General features: G+C 36.7%; 1 protein-coding gene across 3 annotated transcripts in view; it reads right to left on the bottom strand.

Moving 5' to 3' along the window:
* smash (smallish) overlaps positions 1-23,351 on the bottom strand; it is a 68,006-nt gene that overhangs the window by 20,531 nt on the left and 24,124 nt on the right. Inside the window, exon 1 of one of the 3 annotated variants that reach the window (XM_018546071.1) lies at positions 22,440-22,493. The exons of the other annotated variants lie outside the window; for them this stretch is intronic. The gene's annotated coding sequence lies outside the window, so the exon portion shown is untranslated. Of the gene's footprint in view, positions 1-22,439; positions 22,494-23,351 lie in introns of those variants that run through there. 3 annotated transcript variants of the gene reach the window in all.

Genomic DNA, 23,351 nt, shown 5'->3' with positions numbered 1-23,351 from the left:
AGAAGTATTTTGTGAATACCTAGAGTTCTTGATACATAAAAAACATTTTTGAAGAATAATAAAGTTAAAAAAAAATAGTGGAAATCTTCGAAAATTTTTTTGAGAGTACCAAGTAGTTCTGAGTAGCTCGGATTTCTTATAGTTCGGAGTTCTGGACAGTTTTCGGCGAGTTCTGTCGAAAAGTATCAGGGCTCAAAGCGATTGGACCAATGGTTTCCGAGATATACTCTAAAAATTGTTGATCTTCTGACAAATGTCGCTGTATCTTGCAAACCGTTGGTCCAATCGCTTTTCCACCTTACAGTTTTCGATAGAACTCGTCGAGAACTATAAGAAACGCAACTGAGAACTACTCGGTACTCTCAAAAAAATTTTCAAAGATTTCTACTATTTTTTTTAAACTTTATTATTCTTCAAAAATGTTTTTTATGTATCAAGAACTCTAGGTATTCACAAAATACTTCTGTTAAGTTGATCAGAACTGTGCGACCTTGAATTTCGTTAAAAAGTTAGCACCCCATTTTTAAAAAATTATTAAAAAATGATTATTAATCGCATATGTCATTAAAAATCATAGAGAACTCTTCGTATTGTCAAAAAGAAGCAGGAATTATCATCAGAACTATTGTATCTAAAAATTAATTTTTCAAAAATTTTTAATTTTTTTTTATTATTCGAAAATTGTTTTTACATATCAGGAACTCTAGGCAATCGCAAATTGAAGCTATTAAGCCGCTCAGAACTATTCCACCTCAAAATTCGATAAAAAGTTAGCACTCCATTTTTAAAAAAATGTAAAAAAAATGTTTATTGAGCGGAACTCTTGTTATTAACTATAGGGAACTCTTCGTCTCGTCAAAAGGAAGTGGGAGCTTTAATCAGAACTCCTGAGTACTATAGTTGGGGTGCTAACTTAACATTAATGCTTATTGTGAAGCGTCGCGGCGCTTCCGTCTGTAACTTTTATTTTTTTCCAGACAGCGGCAGGCTGTCGCTGAAGAACCACCGTAACATTTTATGGTACATAAAATAAATTCTTTATGCTATCGAGCCCCATTGGTCGCCTTCGGTCTTTTATTAAACTATGTCAGGGTATTTTACGGTCATCGAGCACTCTGGTCATCATATTAAGTGCCAAGCTCGTGTTGTCGCCTTTATAGAAGACGTCCAATTCATCTACGGTTGGTCGACGTTGATCCCGACCGTATTATATTATAGAACTACTTTCTACGCTATTTTTTATTAACCGCGCTTGTGTGATATCAAGTATCTTCAATATTGACGCGTGTGCCATAAATTATACACGGCGTATCATAAATGACTATATAAAAAAATAAAGCGGTCCGAAAAAAGAAATAAAATAAGATGCTAGTATGCAAATGTCTTGTTTTATCAGCTGAATGCTACGTAAAAACGTACGACAGATTAAATGCGACAAATAATTCGAAGTCTACATAAACTTTTTCGAAAACCGTTTTATATTTTTGTGACCATTGAATAAAGAATACGAGGAAGGAGCATAATGTCGCGATACTACGAGTTTTGTGTTGAATTATATACATTAGTAGAAACGAACAACTGATTAATTTTAGTTTACTTTTTCAAAGAAAAAAATAATAAAAAAGTGCTAATCTGTTCAACAGAAATACATGATGCATCATACAATTTCAATTTGTAGGTATCGATGATCGTATTTGGTTAATTTTTATGACGTCATATCTTTCACACCGAAAATAATGCATTTTCGTTTTACATGCTTTTTCCATGTATAGGTATATATTATTATTAAATAATTGTAACGAACGCAGGAATTTTCGTTGTATTTCGTAAATCATTTTATTAAATAAAGTCCAACAGTTATTGAAAGAAAAAGGTGATTTCTGCGGATAAATTGTGAGACTTAAGATATTTTTTCATGCCGCATTTATCACTCATTTTTTGCAAAAAGCATTGTTTGCCATTAGTAAATTATCAGTCACGTGACTTTTTTTTAGAAACAACCGATGAGTAATGCAGGTAAGTATAATGTTTATTCTCGAGCGTCTTTTTCGCTTCTTCGACACATTGAAAAAAAATCTCTGATAATAGCTATAAAATATTAAGTAGGTAAGTAAATATTATGTAAGCGACGCGGTTAGATCGAGCTAGACGTCGTGCAAATCCACGACGAAATATAAGCGGAGGAAAGCAAGCTTCGCGAACGCGAAGGCAACTCTTCGCGGCGCAAAGCTTGGGCCGGTTTTCGCTGTCGGTCCAGAGACGTGCATGCGGGCCCGTACTTACATACGATCGGTACGCACGCATAGGCACGTTTCTCGGGCCCGATCGCGTGATCGTGAGTACCCTCTTCTACTACGTGTGTATCCAGAAATACGTCGGAGGCGCGCATATTTGTGCGCTTGTACTAGGTATCTTGCGATTATTTATCAAGAATGTTCTAATACGTTTCACGGTATTACTTTGGCTACCATTTGCGAACAAGATGTGAAAAATGAGCTGTAAAATGGGTGAGGCATCCGGCCATCACACACAATTTTAGTTAATCAAAATGAAAATAAAAATAAAAAATATACAATTCAGAGTGAGATATGAACAGAAATCATAAACATTTAAATCACATTTATACGGTGTGAGAGGCGTGCAATACTTTTACATCTGTCTAAAAGAACGAGACTTTAATATTCGAGATTTCTAATCATCGTCGCATTCCAGTCTTTCTTCCAATGGAAGAAGTTTCAAGATTTATCGCAATCGCGATACCCCCAGCTCAAGGCCGGTTAGACACTTTTTTCTTTTTTAAGTAATAAACAACGCGGAGGAGCACCTTGTACGTATCTCGAGGAGATACGCACGTGTGTGTTGTCCGAGCCGTACGAACTGGCCACTTCGCGTGCGTCGATCGCGGTGTAGGATGTTGCACGTACGTGTACGTTTGTTTGTCCGTGGAGAGCGGTGGCTAGGTCACGGTCAGGGCGATGCCCTCATCTTCCCTTGAAGAGAAAGAGAGGTGGCCGTCGCGCCGCTGAGATGCTCTAAAGCCACGTCTCGTGGGCCACGCGACCGACGACGAATCGCGCGTGCGATTTATGAGATTCTTCTCCTCTCTTCCCTTCACGATATCGTGCGTGCTTTAATATCACGATCGGATTCACCGAGAACTCAATTAGAGCGCGAGGGATAAATCTTCGCGATCGCGATGGTCCAGCGCTCGCTATATTAAGTGCGGATTCAGACGATCTTTATCGTTAGTATATACGATAAAAGAGAAATGCAATGCAAGCAATACTTTTTGCGGAGAAATAAGATTTTTGATAGCAATACATCTGCAAATAGGTATAAACATCGTCAACTCTGCAACTTCTTCAATTTGATTCACAAGTTACTTATAAATTCGAAAATCGATTCGCTTCCATTAATTTCGCGAAAACCCATAGACACGTGTTAAGTTTTTTCGAAACTGAATAAGCTGCGGAAAGTCTTTATCGTGCACTCTTACATAAGCAAGTTCGTACATTACAACATATAATGATAGAAAGTAAGTAGTATCGCCTCGTTAAAATCAGGTATGAATCACCTTTTTGAAATCATGTGGACGCAAAGTATGTTCCACTTACTGCACTAAGATGTTTTCTCGCGTAAACTGATGTGACTGGAAGAAGAGAAAAGAGGAAAAACTTGTATACATTGTTTACAATGCTTCGTGAGTGCCGTTATATGTAGCACATACATCGTAGTCAGAAACTGATCACTAAAGGAGAATCATAAGCGAGAGGAAGTAGAGGAGAGAGAGAGAAAGAGCAGAGACGTAAATGAAAGCACGATCTTTGGCGTCATCGCCGTCGTTCGTGTCGGGAGAGACGCGGAGGTTATCATTTGCGAGCTGCATCGCGTCTCGGTGTGCAATAAACGTCCGCTGTATAAATATGCATAGCGCAGCAACGAGGCGCTATCTCGTCAGACGGAGGTCGTTTCCATGTCGTCTGAATTCCCGCGACGCGACCGACGTTGCATTCATTGGATGCACTTGAACCAGGAAATTGTCTGCATCCTTGGCGCGGGACTGGCAATAAATAGACGTTCCCCAGCCGCTGGTACGCGTAAAGATTAATCGCATTGCAACATCGAGGGGGAATCGCGAGAACTCTCTGCGAGATTCCGAATCGCGAAGTTTGGATCCAGAATGCGAGAATTCGCGCGATTATGCCTTGGTCTTTTTCATAAAGAAGAAAAACAAAAGGAATACGCGTCTCTCTCTTCTTCCATGAGGAAATGCGAAGCACTTGCAACTCGGCCTCAAGTCTAATATAAATGTTCAGGGAAACCTAGTTTGCTCGTAAACAAAATGCATGTGTACAAGATTCAGTGATGCATAAAATTAGAGAGAAGAGAAAAGAGAAATAAGATTAAACTAATTAAATTCATATTATATGTAAACATCAATAAAATCTTTATTTTATCTGTTCATCCTATTATTTATCTATATTAAGCTAACCGGTTTTAGCGTGAATACGGAGTTGAATTTTCTTTACTGAAAATTGCTCGTCTTATTTAGGCATAGTGTTTTACGAAAAACTTGACTTTTTTCATATTTTTAAGAATTCTTAAAATTTTTTCCTAATACTTTTTTTTTTTTAGCACTTTACGTGTAAAACTTAAAGATATTTTGTTGCCTTTCTGGAATACATCTGGTATACCATTAGAGAACAACAAAGGGGAGGACACTTTCTTACGGTAAATCTTACATCGGTTCGTGCTTCGACTCGTTCCGCTCTAGTTTCTACAGCACGGTGAAAATTCATTTCCACTCCTATTTACCGGTAAACTTTCGTGACATATTACTATGCGACAATGTTGTCAGACAGGAACGTACTTTCAGAAAATGAACATTACCATTATAATTATATCTATCAGATACTTGTCACCTTTTATTGCAAAATATTCATTTATATTCATAGCAAAAACTTCATTTAAAATCCTAATAATAATGGCTCAATTACATGTTACGTTCACATATTTCTACCTAAAAAGAGTATGCACTTAAAAAAAAAAAAATTAGATTAAAAACCAAAATTTCACATCCTGAAAGATATCTTTAGTGGTTTGAAACAACGTTTTTAAAGAATAAACGTTATATTTTCTATACCTTCTTTCCGGATAAATTATTTAATTTTTCGAGACCTTTATGTTGATTCAATTATATGTTTATTTTCTTGTACATAGCTTTAAATTTATTTCTGGTGTATCCTAATCTTGCGATTGAAGTCTGAGAAATATATCAATACATTATAAATAATAATAAGTATATAAAAGAATAAAATCATGATAATTTTTCACACGTTTTGTCGTTGATGCTTCGCGCTCCAAGGCAAAATCAATGGTGTCGCGCAATGAACGTAATTGAATTACACTGCAGCCTTACAACGTTCTGACACATGATGCATATGGACGTGCGGGCGGTCGTATAAAAAAAAAGAATTCCAACGGCCTACATTCGACGTTACGTCATGCATCCGTTCTTCGTGCACAATAGTTGATGCTGAAATTGCTTAGTTTAATTATGGTTTATCCAGCTTACGGAGGCGATTATATCGTCTCTGTCCGATCGGCCGTGATTAGCATCTGGTGGCACGCTATAGAAATCGCTCACGAGTCCGATCCTCGAACATTTTGTAACGAAAGTTCTTTTCTGACAACGAAAATTTATAACCGATAATTGTGGAATAAATTTGCACGTATAAAATTGAGTTTAAAAAACGATTTATATCCCAAAGCTAATTAATAATTAAAAATAGTAAAATATTTCGCACTTATGTCACTATTTTACTAAAATAATTGTATATGTAGCATCTAATTATAATTTTATCGTTAATATAATTATCATCTTCTATTTTTGGTTCAGAGTTTATTTTGTAATTTTTCCGTTGTCATAAATAATTGCTTCCTTCCTACTCTATAAACATTGAAAATCATATATACAAAGACAAATAAATAATTAGGAAACACTTGCGGCTGACACTTGACTAAAGGTTAAATTACTTACGAAATGCATAATTGTCGCTATAAGAGAAAGTATATTGCATGAAAACCGGGAATGCAGGTCTTATGAATTACGAAAGAGCGATTTTCTAAAACAAATGTTATGTACATACGTCTGTACGTAAAAATTGTCTCGTGTGTTTGCATATTCCGGTTGTTATCCTTGAAGTCGCTCAGAAAGGTTCCTTTCGAATCGAAAGAACGACAAAACTAACTCAGAAATATAATTACACAGTCAGTTTAATATATTGTATTAATTCGTATATCCATTCTCTCTTATTTATGACAGTGATCATATATTGGCAATTAACCTTAGGATAGTTAGCTTTTATAAACATGCCAGATTCATCATAGGTAAAAGTACATATAATTTAGAGCTGCGGCTAATAATTAATAATTATTGACAAGTCTACTATCAATCATAGTAAGAGCGCGAGTCATCCATCTCTTCCGCTTTACCTACTTTATTTCATCACGTTGCTTACATTAATATATTATCCAATTTGCTTCTTTCATCTCTTCTTTTTTGTTCTTTCCTTCTCAGATAATCTTCAAACAAACTTTATAGCGCCTCTCCAATAAATCTTAATTAAGTTTTTTCGAATAATCATCCATTTCGTCAGCCACGTTCTAATCTGTCGACTCCCAAGCAGGATAAGCCGTTCACTCCAACAATGACCTTTTCAGAATAATTCTTTCAGAACATTCTTTTGATTATTTTTGTGGATTTGTAAACAAAAATGTTGTAAATAAATGATACTGTATTATATTTACCCATTAATTTTTTTAACATATTTTAATATAATAATGTTTAATATCATAAATATCTACTATTATACAGAATATTTTTCGGGGTCAGTCGCTCGTCTCATTTAGAAAAATCAGGATGGGGGTTGAAAGGTTAATCCCTTATTTCTAAAACTGTGCGATCCAAAGCTAATTTCTTCTTGTGTATATATATATATATTTCGGAATCCCGGCGACGCTCCTGTTGAACAAGATCTCGCCATACTTTGGGTTTATTTTTACCCCTACTAACTCACAAGGCAACAGGAATATGAATGAAAGGAAGCGATAGGCAAGCTGCCAAAACGTGAGCTATTAATATAACGATACAGGGGACGGAAAAGCCGGAGCGCGATTTGATCGCGAGACGCCACGCCATGCTCGGATTCTCAAAACTCGCACACGTGATTCGATCGATTGGGCACGTCTCGTTTCGATGTCGGGAAAATATACAACAGTCGACAGTTCAAGGTTCAGCACGTATACGAAAAATTACACGATGACGACATATGGCGCGCACGTGCGAGTTCTTTCTCTTTCTCTCTACAAGCAGTAGTGGTGTGTTTCCCTACAGCGTGCATTAGCCTAGACCGAAATACGAGCAAGACCATGGAACATCACCCCCGTTGGCAATATATTTTTGGAATTAGTATCGCTAGCTTTCCCGTCCCTTCACATCAGACTGTTTCAGACGGCGAGATACAAACAGATCTCCGATATTTAATTCCTGGAGCAAAAGCGTCTGTCATTGTCTTGAATTCTCGCAAGCTCGGCGTTAAATGTTGCATATCGAATAACTTGAGAGAGTCATTTCATGTCACGTATGAGTTTATCAGAGATATTCTCGTAAGAGGATATTTCAAAGACGGATCTGATTGAGATAAAAAAAAGAACAACTTGTAGTCACGTGTACGTGATAAAACTTGAAAATAACATAAATGTATTAATTATCATTCTTAATAATTCACTCGGAATCGAAAGGCGTAAAACACGCGAATGTACGCATCTATCGCTCCTATATCACGCTCATTCGAAATAAACTATATGCAAGTAGGTATATCGTAAATTTACCTCGTTTACCTTGATAAAGTAATGCGGATGAGATATGTGAGCCTCGGTGAACGCGACGCACGGATGGAAGTACAATGTCAGAGAGACATTTGGTACACACACGCGATCGTAGAGGCATCGTTCATTATGCATGCTTGGAAGAAGTTCGCGTGTAAAATAACAGCTAAATCCATCGTCGTCGAAACAAGATGTATTTTATTTTCATTCGGTATTCGAGATATTTCTGCCGCGAAAAATCACATCTATGATTTATATTATCAGTTCACATCGCATCATACAACTAACTGATGAAATGGATACCTAAGTCCCGAAATCAAATCATATAATCGATTATTTTCTTCGCATTGCGCGATTAGCTCTACATAATAAATACAAAAACAATCTACAAAGCCGTCTGTATCAGATTACAAATTAGGTTTGAGATTGGATTGAAATTTAATTAATTACAAGAAAGATGATCAATATTAAATTTAGTGAACTTTGTTTTGATTGGTGCAAATTCAATTCAATCTCAATTCTAATTTGTAATCCGATGACGGCTTAACGAAAGATTCTCAAATAAGAAATTGGATATCGTTTAGTCAACTTCTGATTGGTTCGCTACATTTTTCAGAACTCTTTAAAATAAGATGCATATGATAATAATAATACGCTTTATATTTTCGCTTTAAAACAATCTTTTCGATCGCAAAACTTTTGCTTGTAGCGTTGCAGATTATCTCGCTGTTACTCGTGTGATCCATTGTTTTTAAAAGCCACAATAAAAACATCATAATTTTCCACGGTTACCGATCGGGCAAACGACGGTATACGAAGCGTTCTATTTTATGCCGCTAGAAAAGATGCAGCGGGGCAATAAAGAAGAAAAAAAGAACGGCGCGCGGTGCATTGCGCGGAAGAGTGAAGTGCGTTCACCTCATCTTATCTATCAATGCGTTGCAGCACCAAACAGCCGGTCAGTTCCGCGCGAGCTCTCGACTTCCTTCTTCCTGATATCGGGCCGAATTATTCTTGCATGCGAGTGAAAGGAAAGGCTTGAACGATTCTCGAGCGATTTCAGGCGATTTCCGAACGTTTTGTTTACCCTCACGAGACTGCCGGCTTGATCGAACTCCTCGCTTGCTGGAGGAAGAGGACTGGGATGGAAAAAACGAGTCAACGACATCCGTGAACGGCAACGTGCCTGTAGCCTGGCTCGTAAAAGAGTTTAGTGCCGGTTGTGGGACGAGGTCGTTCCTTGGAGATGATGTACTAAAATTTACGGTGGGCGTGCGCAAGAGGCAGCCTTCTTCTGACCGGTATACCTTGAATCGTATACAACTTCCAAGCGATTTCTACTCGTCCTGAACTCGCTGTGTCTCGCAGCTAGAAAACGCCTAGGAAGCTTGCTTCAACAACGAATTCGTTCATGTATCTAAGTTAGTCCATGCCAACTGGATTCGCGAATCGTTATGTCGGTATGTAGAGTCAGATAAGTAAAAATGTAGATTTAACACCATGCGATGTCTATATAATTCTCACCGAGTTGGTATTAACACCAACGTGGTGTGGATTTGAAACCCTTGTTGGTGTTTACATCAATATAGCATGGATTTAAAACCCATGAATAATATTATTAATATCAACATAGTGAGACATCGCGTGGTGTTAAATGCACACTTATATTTTTTAAAGTGCAGAAACAATATATTTTTACACATAGCAATTTTCTGTCGATAATAATTATTTTGACAGAAAGCGTCACATTTCGCGCCTCATGAAATCATAAAAAAGTATCGTCGCGAGATAAAACGAATTTATGTTTCAACGGGTGATCGAGCTGAATATATGATTCCAATGATGTTACATTTTGTCCTAACGAGCGCACGAATGATCGGAATATTACAGAAGCATCATTGAACAGAGATATGTGCTCGTCAGCGCCATGTACGAAATGGATTAATGCAATTCACGTGATTAGCAATGTCGTAATTTGTCGCCGAGGCCAGTAACGGGTCTGCCGCTCCGTAGGAGAATGTCACCGAACATTGTAATTTGCTGAAAGTGGCGCACAAGCGACGGCCGGCGCCAACAGTGCGACATTATATGAACCAGGCACAGAGACGCGGATTCCAATTAAACGGAACGCTCGTTAACTACTTATTTCATCGGGCTATCGTAAATTCCCTCCCCCTGCGAGCGGTTAAACGGTAAAGATATGGCATGATATCAAAATTGGTTTTCATGCACGGTACGCGCATGAGCACCGTTAAAAATAAATGACTCTGCAACTGCAAGGAGTGTATATTCGCGCGGGTTTTTCGACTTACGAAGCAGAAAGTCAAGGATAAAAATAATTAACGCGAAATTATTGTAAACGGCAAGTCTTTTAATTTTAAGTCACAATTTCTTCTCTTTTTAAATGATCAAATATTAGTGCCATTATTACCCAACATTATAATATTGCAGAAAATAGTAAAATAATATATTGACATTCTATAAAATATTAAAAAGGTACTGTTTTTTTAAATGATGCGTATGTGTGTATATATACACACATATATATTTATATAATTCTCATAATATATTATTAAACTATGATAAAAAGAAAAAATTTAGATAAATAAAGTTTTATCGCTCCTCTATATTTATTAAATTTCATTACTTTTGAATTTAAAGTCACAGAGCGATTTAAAAAATGATATGTGAGTGAGATAACTTCAGCGCGACTTTTAATGAGCGATTAAATTGCGTGTGTTTCTTTGGAAACAAAGATCATCTTACGGGTTATTTATCGTCTACAAAATTGATTTTCGAAAATGAATCGGACTTTTGAAGCCATTTTACAGCAAAGCGAAACAACCGGATCGAAGCCTTTCAAAGGGACGTTTCCGTGAAAATTCGCGCGTCAGTGCGAGAAACAACAAATCTTCGTCTTACTGAAGCTCGGTCTTACGATCCCGAGGTAGGAGTACCACGATGGAATGGAATAAAGGAGTCTAAAATAGCTACGGTCCGTTTTCGTCCGATGACCTATCTGAGCTTTTATAAGAATAGGCGCCGTATATTTCATGCAAGCGGCTTTGCGGAGACAAATGACACGTGGCACTCTGAGGAGAGTGCTACTCGCACGCGGTTAATCTGTCAATTTTCAAGAATTATAATTTTGAAACTTCGTGATGATGTATACTTTTACAAAAAAAACTTTCATCACATTTTTTCCGAACAAAATATAACATTTCTATTATTTTAAATGTTATAATAGACATATTAAAAAAAATATATACATACAAAATTTATACATTCTCTCTTTGAGATTAACAAAACGTATCCAACAGAAGAAAAAGAATGTTTCATTGAATTGTCTTATCGAAGCGAACGTTTTCATTGATCGCATTCGAACTCTGTCATTTCCTATCTTTCGTGCACACAAAGTCATTCGAAAGACGTTCACTTTTATCACCGTTTGCTTGAGGGAACGATTATTTGTTGCGACCTTTCGCCTCGTTCTTTTTCCTTTAGTCTGGCTTCAAAAGTTCACGCAGTCGTGTCTTTCTCTTTTGCGAAATAATAGAACGCAATTTCTCGCGGTTACTGATATTTTCTCACTGCGAGAAATATTATAAATTAACAGTTTGTTATAACGCGCATATCTATTTCCTTTATGACGACTATTTATCAGTGTATACGCGAAAATCAGCTGGAAAATGTATGTGCGATATAGAAATTATAGAAATTAAATATTAGTTATTTAGCTGTATGGATCTTTAAAAGAAACATATTTTACTGAAGATACTTTTTTAATAAATTATAAAGAATGTATAATTATACATATTTACTACATGTATATAGTATTTAAAACAAATGTAAAAAAAACCAAAAGAAGAGATGACACTTTTTCTCTCGAAAAAGAAGAGACGATAAAGTACGAAGAAATACGTTTACGAGGGCAATGCTCCCTCCCAGATCCGATTACACAATCCTGTGATAATCCTGCGCCATACTGAACTGAATGAATCTAGATATATCCCTCTTATTTGTAAACAGGAAGTGCGGAACATCCTGCGCAAAGTCCAAGTGCAAAGCCTATGTCGTGGCCGCGCGCGCGCGCGTCGCGTCCTATCTCACGCACCGTATCGTCGTAATTTGCAATTTATATCATGGATTTACATATTAAGCTAATCGAACGCGATGTTCGGCGACGGGATTACCGTTAGTCGTCTTCAATCGGGCTTTCCGCGCTGCGGAATGCACCATCGTTTAATCGCCCCATCGCTCGACCCTCCCTCTTCCCTTGCTAATAAATTTTCATAGGTCATTCGAGTGACTCTTTATCGCGGGGAAATTGCCTCGTAAGGGTCTCTGCCGTCGCCAAGATTGGGATCGAGATCGGCGTCGTTTATAAATCGCGCGGGGGAATCATTAGAGGATCGCTCGCGAGATGCGATCGCGCGTTCGCTGGGAGCAACACGCGCGGCGATCGCGTTATCCGCGTGAAAGATCTTACGGATGAGCGGCTGCTGCCCTTTCCACGGCTTTCTGCGGACTTGTCTCGATATCCACGCGACGACGGTACGGACCGGCATGTACGTATATGTGTGTGCCCGTAAATGCATGCGTGTGTGTGCAGGCGCGGGATAGTTTCCTTTAGAGATAATTACTTATGGTGTGCGTCGGATAATGGTGAATCAAGGTGCTTGAAGCCTTCAAATTTAATAACTGGTTTGATAGCCCTTCTCTCTTCTTTCCCCGTCGTTCTAACAAAAAAATTAAAAAAAGTTTGGAGAAAAAGAACAGTGTTATATTCGCAATATTTTGAAAACTGGTTTTTTTTTTTAATGAGCTTTTTCTTAATTATCATTTTTACACTAAAAATATGTTGTTATATCAACAGCATTATTTTATTAATCGACAATAATTTTATTAATTTAACAACACTATTAATGAAACAAATATCTACATCACACGTTTTTATTTTAAAGTGTCATTGAATTAACAAAATTATTTTCAATTCAAATAATTTTATTAATATATTTTAAATAACGTTGTTGACAAATATCTTTTTTTTTTTTCAGTGTATGTAATAATTTGTAACGCTTGGTATCTCAGATATACTCGAAAACATTCTTCCTTCTAATAGGAAAAATCACAATAAAAAAGTTTTAGGCTGTCGAAAGTGACTGCATTTCAAGATTGGCAAATAATCAGCGCATAGTTTGCTTGAACTGTAAGATACACGCAAAAATATATTGGCAACCAATGATCCTGCTTTGGCTTCCTTCGTTTATTTGTGTAAATCGGAATGAAATATTGTTGTGGACATGATAGTTGCACACCGGATATCCGGATATGATCGCCACTTATAGACGTTCGTTTCTGATATACCGGTTCGGGAATTAATAGCGCTTTGCTATATTAACGCTTTGTCATCCTCGCAAATAGAGATCGACTGAGAGTTTCTCGAGACGTAACGAGCGGGCGTTCCCACTTGCCGTGTCGCCTATTCTGGGATATATCGGTGTACATCGTAAGGTGCGCCGAATGACGAGGAAACAGGAAGAATTTACGCCCCATGCGAACGATCGAGAGATGCATCGCACCCGCGCGATTGCATCGGCTTCTCTTTGAGTCTTTCCGTGTGCGCAACCGGAATAAAAGGCGGGCTCGCTGGAAAGCATCGAAGCCGGTATACCGGCGGCGCTACATATATACGTACGTATTCCCGCGGCAAGGGTAGAAAGTGAACGTAATCGTGGAGTGTACGAGAGAGGAGTGGCGTATACCTCCATTCGAGAGGAAACGCAAGGACGTGGCACGAGCGAATTCTTTCGTCCGCGCGGTAATACACACGCGACGACGCGTACGCAGGACGTACACGCACGCATACACGTTGGGCCTTTTATCTACGTGTGCTAGTGGTTACACCGGCTCTCCGCTCCGTGACGATTATGCCAAGTTATTTTATACCCCAGCATCCAGCTCGCCTCGAACTCCTCCTACCATTTTGCCTTTTACGATTTGTACTCGCGTGCTCGTACGCGTATTCGTACTCGCGCGCGTATTAATTATCCGCTGTTATTTATGCGTTACACACCGTGTATCACGGTATCATAAGAGAGGTGGAGTTATGCGACATCGAGTTATCGCTAGTCGTAGCGCCGTCGGTGAACTGTGATCTTTATCGTACATGCGAAACGATCTTCTGTCTTTTTACTTCTGTCGTCGAACTATAACGAATTGGGAATATAGAAGAAACTCTCCCAGAAGGAAGAATTAATACGTGAGAAAAGAGATAGTATTAAAACGTGACAAAAAATGCTGAGCCATTAAATATCAGAAATGTTTTCTCTTCCCACCTTACGGAAAGAATGATTTTGCTGAAGTATCGAAAAATTTAGCTAGATACAGATTTGAAAATAATTTTGTTAGACCATCAAAATAATTACGTAGACAGCTCCGAGCTGGTTATTAGAATGTCAAAACTTTTTGCAGTGTTTATACTCATTATGCTTGAACGTCTACGTAATTATTTTAATAGTCCAACAAAATTATTTTCAGATCTGTATTTAGTTAAATTTTTTAATACTTCAGTATAATCATTCTTTCCGTGTATCCTTTCCAGAATATTTTTCAGAGTATATTCTTTGATTAAGAGTAATTATAAATTATTATGAGAACGATCGTATAAGACGAACTTTTTTATTCGCGCATGGAAATAACAGTTTTGCTTCAGTAGTAAAAATTTAGCTAAATACAGATTTGAAAATAATTTTATTGGACTATCAAAATAATTACGTAGGAATCTCAATATATATGTATAATTATTCTGATAAGCCAAACAAAAAATTGTGTTCGTATTTAACTAAATTTTTTAGATACTTCAGCAAAATCGTTCTTTTCCATGCAGCAATATTCTTGCTCCTTGAAATATTCCCAGGAGGAAATATCCAGTGCTCCGACATTTAAGAAATCGAGGCGGAAATTTAAGATGAGTGGCCAAGGCATTCTTGTTCGTTCTCCTCTTTTGCAAAGTTGCCTATGCTTTACAACCTTCCTTTCGCCGTTAAGATCAGAGAACTCGCGATTTCCATCGGGCGTTACACAACGACCTTGTGCCGGTAGCATATAGCTACGTTGTTGTCCAGGAACGCCGACGTTCGCGTTTTACTCGTCGCGGCACATTATCGCAATGCCTTCGCCGAAGAGATCGTTTTCCTCGAGATCAAATCGTACTTAGCGCCGCCGTTTAAAAGCTTAAGACGTATCTTCGTATACAAGCAGCGTGGGCGTGCATCGATGGTACCGTATTATTAGTATTTAATGACAACATTGAAGAAGGAATTGCATGGTGCACGATCAATTTCACCGATAAGCGAGACGCTATTAATTAATCTGATTCTATTTTATAACCGTATACACAAAGACACCGTATAATTAACATGTCGCATTCGATAAATAGAAATGGCATTGTTCGATTGGTCAACTCATGAATAAATAATCCTATTGGTTAACATACATGGATAAAAAATTTTATTGACTAACTTCTAAATAAATTATAGACGAAAGTAATATCGCTCGATTACTTAAAAAATAACATAACTCAAAAAATGTGATTTTTGAGTTGTTATCATGAATGAAATAAATTTTATCAAAAAAAAGTAGTCTAATTAAACTTTATAAAAATGATCAAAAAACTATTAAAAAGGGTGGTTTTTAATCTTTAAATAAAATAGGATGCTCAGAACATTATGAAAGAAAATTTAGCTTTATAATTACATTATATATGGTAGAGTTAAATTTACTAATTTATACTTTTCGCGGGAACGAGGTATGTTCACAAGTTATACTTATTATCGCAGATACAAGTTAATTTGAAACACCTACACGCTAACATGACAATTTTAGCCATCGCGTGAACTTTAGAAGCTGGGTATAAAAAAATAGCTGAGAGAATAATCATGATTAAATTCTCAACGACACGACAGTAGTAAGGGAGATCAATTTCACACAGCTGTTACAACCGGCAATATCTGACACTATCTGCGATCCTAATAAAACGAACTTTATTAGTGTTATACCCTACGTAAACACGTAATACTTGGCTGCACGTGCGAACGCGTCTATCCGCCAAGAAGTCGTTTGCAGCAGCCTTCCCTGCCGTTTTATTTCCACGCTTGTGGTTTACGATTAATTTCATAACGTTGTCTTGCGGCATTGCAACTCTATGAAATATGTATGCACACGCATATTTATATCTATACTATTATATATGCGCGCGCAAAAGCGTATTTTCTCGGTGATTATCGAGTAATTAATCCTTCTTTAATACCACACCTACTTCACAATCACATTAGTACTGCTGTAGAGTTCCCTGAACCGTATTCATTTATTTTCCGCTGCTGTTATATGATTATAATTATTACACCTATCAATCAATAAATAGGTATACTAACTAACATGCCTATTAAATGATATGCCTGTCGATAGGAAATGGGGCTTTTAATTGTTTTATTTCCATATAATACAGTTTAGAAACTAGTTTCATATAAACCTGACTTTATGGCAAAGTCACAGAAGTCAAAATAAACTCATGTCTTTTATTTTATAAAAAATTATTCATCAGAAAATTTTTGTCTTATATTATTGTAAGAATTTCGTTTAAAAAACGTAAATGTATAATATTTACCTGAGATTTATTGGCTGTGGTTCCGAGAGATACAAAAATGTCAATTAAAAGCCAAATGTATCTTAGAATAAAAGGTTGGCTGATAGAACTGATGAGATAAGATACTTTGTATTACGCGGAAACAAAATACGCTATTGCCGCCATTTAAATCGCCATGTAAGCCACGCAGCCAAAAATACCGATAATCTTGAGAATGTCTGGGTCGATGCCAATTGAGTCCGCAAAGGATATACTTGGTTTAATATGAAGTCTTTCCGATCATGACGCATTCAAAAGGATTTCATTTATATTAAAAAAAAAAAAAAAAAAAAAAAAATGCACTGTTGGAGGAAACGCACAATGTAATTGCGCAACAGTTTATATAGGCGTCACACATCAGTTGATTTTCTTTATTTCTGATCAAAGATCAGTCGATTTTATCGTGAAACGATAACTACATAATTACGCAGCGCTGCGGACTGTTTCTGATAGTACAGCAAAAATAGCGTTTGAATCATCAGCTGTCAGTTGGTCGACAGCTCGTAGAAGAAAGAAGAAACAGAGCCAGAGATGAAAAGAAACATTTTATTACGGATGCTCGCTTTAATCCTCCCTTCTAAATATACATAGTATTCGGTAACGGGCGAATACAGATAGCGGGAAACCTATAATGGGTCTCTGAACTGTTTGAACAATCTTCCCAGACGTTACGCTATGAGGGAGCAAGCGAGTCGGACTTTTCTTCCAAGCAAGAAAGACGACGGCTTTAGACGCCAATCCTCTTTTTTCTCGAGTCGCGGGAATTATTTCAGTAACGTTCTGTATAAACGGGCGATGATAAATCTGTCCTGTTAGATTCCCGAGAAATAACGACACGCGATTAGAGAGCACGCGAGCCAGGCGAGACAGGGTTCTCGCTCTATCACCGGCAAACGGCGCTTGGTAACCGGCTACCGGATTTTTGCCCGTCGGCATCGGATGCATCGTCCTTCGGGGAATCATATGGAATCCATAGAGTTTACCGTATACGTGCGCGCGTTTCGCGACGATGCGACGCGACGCGACAAGACGCAATGCGACGCGCGACACAGCCTACGGCGGAATGTTACCCTGGCCAGTGTCCAGTATCCAAGGTCCAGTTCTTCCTTGAGAAGCGTCGAGTAAGCCTTTCCTTAAACCGCACTTCTCAGAAGATCTACCTGGAAACCGTTACGATAATACGGGCAGCGGCCGATGCTGCTCGTCCAAACGGATGCGAATCGTTTTGTGTCGAGTGGATCGTTTCGCGACCGTTTCACGGCCATTCCGTGCGACCGAGAGAAATTCTTCGGTGGCTCACTCGAGGGAAACGTCTCGGGAATTTTTCCCGCAGAAATGCTCTGTATCGCCGAGAGATAAAACCGCTTCGAGTCAACTGCAACGTATATCAATGTAGCAATTAACAAGGAACGATAAATGTCATAAAGTACAAAGCTTATGTCGTAGCCAGTATTGTCAAAGTAAAAAAAAAATAAAAATTGTACAACTAAATGCAAAAACGTACCAGATTGAATTAAAAGGTACTAAAAGTTAAGACGTAACAAACATATATAAATTTACACGCAATTATATAGAAGCACCCGAGATCTAGCTTGATCGTTACGAGTATGTTAGCACCCCAACTATAGTACTCAGGAGTTCTGATTAGAGTTCCCACTTCCTTTTGACGAGACGAAGAGTTCCCTATAGTTAATAACAAGAGTTCCGCTCAATAAACATTTTTTTTTACATTTTTTAAAAATGGGGTGCTAACTTTTTATCGAATTTCGAGGTGGAATAGTTCTGAGCGGTTTAATAGCTTCAATTTGCGATTGCCTAGAGTTCCTGATATGTAAAAAAATTTTCGAATAATAAAAAAAAATTAAAAATTTTTGAAAAATTAATTTTTAGATACAATAGTTCTGATGATAATTCCTGCTTCTTTTTGACAATACGAAGAGTTCTCTATGATTTTTAATGACATATGCGCATAATAATCATTTTTTAATAATTTTTTAAAAATGGGATGCTAACTTTTTAACGAAATTCAAGGTCGCACAGTTCTGATCAGCTTAACAGAAGTATGCGACCTTGAATTTCGTTAAAAAGTTAGCACCCCATTTTTAAAAAATTATTAAAAAATGATTATTAAGCGCATATGTCATTAAAAATCATAGAGAACTCTTCGTATCGTCAAAAAGAAGCAGGAATTATCATCAGAACTATTGTATCTAAAAATTAATTTTTCAAAAATTTTTAATTTTTTTTTTTATTATTCGAAAATTTTTTTTGCATATCAGGAACTCTAGGCAATCGCAAATTGAAGCTATTAAGCCGCTCAGAACTATTCCACCTCGAAATTCGACAAAAAGTTAGCACCCCATTTTTAAAAAATGTAAAAAAAATGTTTATTGAGCGGAACTCTTGTTATTAACTATAGGGAACTCTTCGTCTCGTCAAAAGGAAGTGGGAACTCTAATCAGAACTCCTGAGTACTATAGTTGGGGTGCTAAGTTAACATACCCGATCGTTACGGCATATGCCTCGAGTAGAAAACAAACTAGAAATCAGCCAGAAACTGGCCAAGAATTCTGGTTTCTAGGCAGTTTCTGGCCAGTCTAACTAGCAGAAACTGACAGATTTGGGCGACGTTTGCTTTACCGATAACTAGATAGTGTGTGTCTTCCAACAAGCGATATAGTACAACACAGTGATCATCTCATTCTTGTTTAACAAAGACATACTGATACACTGTGTCACATCGTGTCGCTTGTCGGAAGGCACCCAGTAAAATTAGCCATCTAACAAGATGTTGTTGATTGGTGTCTGATCACTTTTTGACCATTTTTTTTTAACAGTTTCTGCCTAGTATTTAATTACTATTTTTTCATGCATAGTTTATGACCAATAATTGGTCATCAAATAATAGTTAGTATTTTCTGGACAATTTTTGAATAGTTTCTGTTTAATTAATCCTAGCCAAAAAAACTATCCAGTTCCTGGTCAGTGACAAGTTTTTCCCTGAAATTTTTCTACTCGGAATGTTCTCATCGGTATTCATTTGGTTTTAAAGTACTAAAAATGGGGTTGTTTGTCTCTTAAATTTTCTGACTGTCTTTTCTGCAATGTAGTACCAGAGTGCCAATATAGTTAAAAATGTACTAAATCTGATGCGATTGTATCAAGTCTGATCTCAGTAAAATACAACAAAAATAAAATAAAGATTATTAAAATATTTCATTGATGATTATAACATTATAATACAAAGTTATCAATATCCGCCACTTACAATTAGCTAAAAAAAAAATGATTTAACTCCTTATAACTACAGTTTCATATCTGATCACTTTAAGATCGCTTTAAACTTCGTTCAAACGGTATACTCATATGATTGTTAATTTCTTACACGTGTACACATCAAAGAGAATTTTTCAATATCTTTAATAACTTCCGTGATGTTCGTCCGTTATATTTTTCCTCTCGGCATCGAAGTCGGTCGAGTCTAAAAATTGACAAAATAGAGAACGAGGGACTCTCGAGTGTTAGCGGTGCGTCACGCGTGTTGCGTGCTGCACGATGCAGCTGTTGTCTAAATCCGCGACTAATCGTCTTCTTCCGTAGAAGTTGCTCGGTAAAGCAAAATACTCGGGTATTGCCATACTTAAACATCAGGTAGTATCCCCACGAAACAAACATAACATTTTTTTATGTCATATTTGCAGGTTCAGTTTTATACAATATATTGTATTATAAGTATTATATGGTAACCAGCTTCTTACCATATAATAATATTATAATAAATTCAAAGATAAGTAAAATAAACGCCATAGGACAAAATGAGATGCTGTATGAACCTGACGTCTCAGTTTTTATACATCTGCTTCTTTTTTTCCACATTAAAGTGCAGAACTATTAGTTTTATTCATCTAGAACTATAGAACTATTGAAAATACATTGAGAACTCTCAATATTTGATGAGTGTCCACCAAATAATATGCCAGCTTCAGATACATCTATCATCAATATTATTAATAGTATCTTTTTAAAATGTCAACGATTGACCATGTTTAGACAACCTATAAATGGTAAACCAATTTTTTAAAAAAGAAAAGACAGCGGAAGAAGAAACGGTAAAAGGGATATAAAATAAAAGTAGTTTTGTTTTCGAGAGAGTCATGAAGATTTAATTACCATACAAAGACTGAAATCTATGTTAAAACTCGTCCTACAGGGGATGTCCGGGATCCCGTTTCACGACTCTCGGATGACGAAAAAGTTGAGTAAGGTAATATCATATGCGTATGAGAATATCCATGAACGGAAACGCCATACTGGACAGATATATAAAACATGCTGTTTGCACATACAAATATATATATAGAAGCATGTTTTATTTATGTGTTCGTGTAGTGCATATAAGAGTTCTTTTCTAACATGTTTTTTGCTCTAAAGTTAATTTTATTTTTAATCTTCCTTCTCTCTCTCCGCATAATTTTCTATTAAAGTTCAGAATTAATCGCAATAAATTTTTTAATGACAAAAAGTTACAAAATCATTGAAAAATTACGGTAGATTATTTTATAGTCTTCATAAAATCGCGAAAAAAAATTATAATTCAGTTTAAATAAATGCGTATACGTGGGAATGTTTTATAATTTTAATTAAAATAATGATTATTGCAATTTTATTTGAATCGCGATTTCACATAACATAAACATTAAAACTGAAAGATACAAAGAATATTTGGCCTCTAACTCTCTAAAATAATTATTCTAACGAACGGAAGTGAGAATAAACAGCCTATCGTAAGATAGTAAGTACATAAGCGCGCGCGTGATCCTCATCAACATCATTAGGCCGTAAGTATAGTGAAAGAATTTTTTGATAGCAAACTTCCTTATCTAAAAGAGGAGAAAAACTTGACAATTTTCGGAATGCATTCGTGTCGTCACTTAACTGAAGCTTAACAATTCCCACGATGAATCGTTCGTGGATTTAGAGATCGTCATCCGGCGCGCCCTGAAGCTCGTGAGGTTAATTAGGTTACTTACTAAATTACTGTGGCGTGGTGACGACTAACACAGTGTCACACCGATTAGATCGCTGATTTTATTTTATAATAAGCGAAAGTCAACGCCATTCTCCCTGTTTTTTTCTTCGCGAGATCGAATTAATTATTCTCGACTTTGTGAGAACCTAATTCGCAACTTGATACGATTTACATTTGAAATTGTCAACATATTATTTTTCTTGAAACTAATACGATGGCGAAAAATTCAGCTTGTTTATGTATAAATTTAAATCCATGATATCATTGTTTAAATATTTGTTTGCAAGTTTACGGTTTCATAGTAATATTGTAATATATAATATTCATTGTATAATTCGTAATTTTCTGAAAAACTTTGCATATATACATATATGTGGTCGAGAAGAAAGAATGTAAGATATTCATAGTTCTTATTTTAAGACCGTTTTAAATAATATCTCTTAAAGATGCTGATACGGCTCTGTAGCTTAATTATATGGACATTTTTCTAGGAAAAATAACAATAACTTTTCTGATCAAAAGAGTATTTTCAGCAAAAATCATGCTGATCGACATACTGACCTCTTTTTTTCTTTTTTTTAAATAAAAATAGAAGAAATCAGTGCATGCCGATCGGCTTCAGTCAGGACGAGCTTTATACTGCGCTAAGATAGCTTTACCCAAGAATTATTCAGAGAAAGAGAAAACTTGCGAAGAACGTAGGCGATGAGGTGCGTATAGAAATGGAAATATCGTAGGCCCGCTTTATGCGTTGATATAATATAACGGTACTGAATCAAATGCGGGATTACATTAGAATCTTGGCATATTGTAATCGATCGCGTGAATACGTACTTCTCGTGAGCTGCGCTGTGCCGGGCGAGTCCGGCGCGGGTAATCTCCTTCCGTGGAACGAGGAAACGTTTCTCGAGGCGTGGCTTCGTGGCCGTAACGTAATGTAAGCGCTTTCTGGCTGCAGGTAAAGCGCGCGTTTACCTCACGTTATACAACTCGGCGCGATATATTCAGCACACATGGTTCACCGAAGAATAAAGACCTCTTACCGCGCGGCCCACCGCCTGTTACCGCAGATTCTACTACGGGGTTACTTGGTCTATTGCTGATGTAACAGCTGTCGACGCCCGCAACACATTCCACTGGGAAAACACTCGTGGATCTTGCTCGCTGAACTCCGAGCCTCGCCACTATATTCTCGTCGATATGTTAAGATTCACTGACATTGAGACTTTCTCTATCTTATATAAGATAAGATATCGCTCATTTGCTGCAATAATAACATAAGAACAATGACAATTCAACAGGTTTTCCAGAAAAAAATTTCAATGTTCTGTAAATTATTAAAATTTTCTAATATTGATTTTCTAAAATACAATTTTGATGTAATAACTCTGATTGTAGAAGAATAAAAATATGTTCTTTTAAAATATATTCTTTCTTTTTCTCTTCAAGTTCCTTTTCTGCAAGCAACTAAAAAATGCCAAGTTTTAAGTGATGCCGTTGATAACAAATGAGCGATATGACATTTTTGAGACATCTCTGAGCGATACGTTTTAAGCGCATTATCAAGAAAAAAACCGATAAAAACCCAGTGACACAAATTAAAACAACGTCAACATTATAATTTCGTCCTCAACAATATAACTTTACTTATACAACACCATATTACATTTATATTGTTGAGTGTAAAATCGTAACATTGATGGGTGCTTCCATTTATAGTGTCACGAGTATCTTTTTCTGTCTCGT

This window comes from Cyphomyrmex costatus, unplaced genomic scaffold (genome assembly GCF_001594065.2).
Source record: "Cyphomyrmex costatus isolate MS0001 unplaced genomic scaffold, Ccosl1.0 scaffold51, whole genome shotgun sequence".
NCBI classification, from domain to species: Eukaryota; Metazoa; Arthropoda; class Insecta; order Hymenoptera; family Formicidae; genus Cyphomyrmex; species Cyphomyrmex costatus.
The sequence above is the reverse complement of the archived record's forward strand: the minus strand, read 5'-3'. Positions and strand labels throughout refer to the sequence as shown.